Genomic DNA, 2,159 nt, shown 5'->3' on the forward strand with positions numbered 1-2,159 from the left:
AAGAACTACATAATACATGTTTTAGATTTTAGATAATGCGACAAAAAAAAATATTAACGGCCAAGTGCGTGTCGGGCCACGCGCAATGTATATTCCCGTAGGTTACGGGACTAGCACTTACGTAATGCACATAAATACCCAAAACGATACCCCACACCATGAGATAGACAACAAAAAATTCACCACACTCACACATTTTACCACTTTATACATACCCACCCATACCTAATTTCAACTTTCTAGTTTTCACAGACTCTGAGTTATCTTCCTGACAACTTGACTGTATGGAGGTTTCCTCACGATGATTTTCCTTCGCCGTTTGAGTCAAGTGATATTTAATTTAGCTTTAAATGCGAGAGAAGACATTTTTTCAAATGTAGTACTACACTTTCTAGTACTAATTTGTCCTAGAATAATCCAAAATATAAGTCCAATTTGCTAAAACAAAACCAAAATCGGTAAACCTCATTAAAATGGCTAAAAAAGATACAATAATGTACAAAAACTTACAAATAAATGAAAAGTACTGCATTAATTTACTCAGCTTTAGTTTTCTGGTGCTGTGGTTATCAGACTTCAAATGTCTGCAATGAGTGTCTAGGGGGACAGATTATTAATCACTTGGTTAAGGTAATCTATACACATAATACGAGCTTGTCATCAGCCATTGAAAATGTTGATACAGAATTTATGAGGAATGTTCTCTTGATCATCATGAGCCGGTATTTAAATACGCTGACGTCTGTTCAGAATCCGAATCAGAATCAAAGTTATACAAAGATGTTCTTATGTATTAGCTAACAATGCTAGTGGACATATACGTAATATTAACTAGCTATTGTTAGTAATTCTGTTACACAATTTAATGCTAACTGATGAAAATTGAGATTACTGGTAGATTGCACTGTACCGCGGCTAAAACCTGAACTAAAATTGATAGCGTCTTACACAAATGACAATAAGATCCCCGTTATCAAATAACGGGATACGGGACTTGAATCGTGGCGCGGAGTATAAAAAATGTGATCCTGTGCCTAATGACAACCCTTCGTGGATATCATAGAGTAGATAGATGACATCGTCTAGTTTAGTTAGATTTTATTTGGAAATTGCCATTTTCAGTTACTTTCAATATTCATGATGTCCTTGACGTATATGTCAACGGACACATGTCACATTTGGTGTGTATGTGCCTAGGCAGGCTATAGGCTATATAATATCCCAGTATTTCTACGGAAACAAAAACCACGCGGTTGAAACATCACGGCGTCAGCTAGTTTATTTATAAATGCACCTGCGAGTAGGTAGCTGTTGATTAGGCAATCTCTGAAAATTGAATCAAGTAGGTATACTCATACAAACAATAAGGTGGCAGTCACGTTGGTTGCGAAGCCCAAGAATTTGAATGCCGTGCGATCGATAACAGCAGCGTGAGGGTTTCTCTTTGTATAACCTATTTAGAGAAGGAAGTTTTAACTTCACCCTTTTTCCTTTGTAAAAACAACAATACAAGTAAAACAACATTCTTTAAAATAAAAGTTGGCTTACTTTGCGAGCACTTTTGACGTTTGTGTGAGCACGCACACACAAACGACAAGTTTGACTATTTGTAAAGAATCTACCATCGGTTCGGAAGGCAGGTTATGCTGAGAAGAGCCGTTAAGAACTGAACAGTTGCTCTTTTGAAAGAAACAAATAATCATTAAAATATGATCAATTTAATATATTCTAGATATCCCTCTAATGTGACACTTCACACACTTTATACAAGGGTACCATCATCATCATTAAAAACTAATATTCGGCGGTTAGGTCCACCTCGCACCTTCCTCGCCATGTTTTATAATAGTTTTTGTTCGTCTATGTCTTTATCTTTAGATTATGCTTTCATCATTGCCGTGATTTCGAAATAAAATCATACATAGGGGCGGGTTTTAGTTATTAGTAGGTATTATACTTATGCTTGGTTTATAATTACATAGGTTTTTTTGTATTCAGATTAATGTTAATACTAAAATTGCACTAGCTTCAAAAGAATTATTATAATTTATTTTACACAATAATCCGAAAATCATAAAAAATAACAGTAGGATATTATAAAATTCGTAATTCATGGTACGTTTGTTACGTACGTAGGCATTATTAGTTTATAGACTAAC

Source organism: Bicyclus anynana, chromosome Z (genome assembly GCF_947172395.1).
Source record: "Bicyclus anynana chromosome Z, ilBicAnyn1.1, whole genome shotgun sequence".
In the NCBI taxonomy this organism is placed as follows: Eukaryota; Metazoa; Arthropoda; class Insecta; order Lepidoptera; family Nymphalidae; genus Bicyclus; species Bicyclus anynana.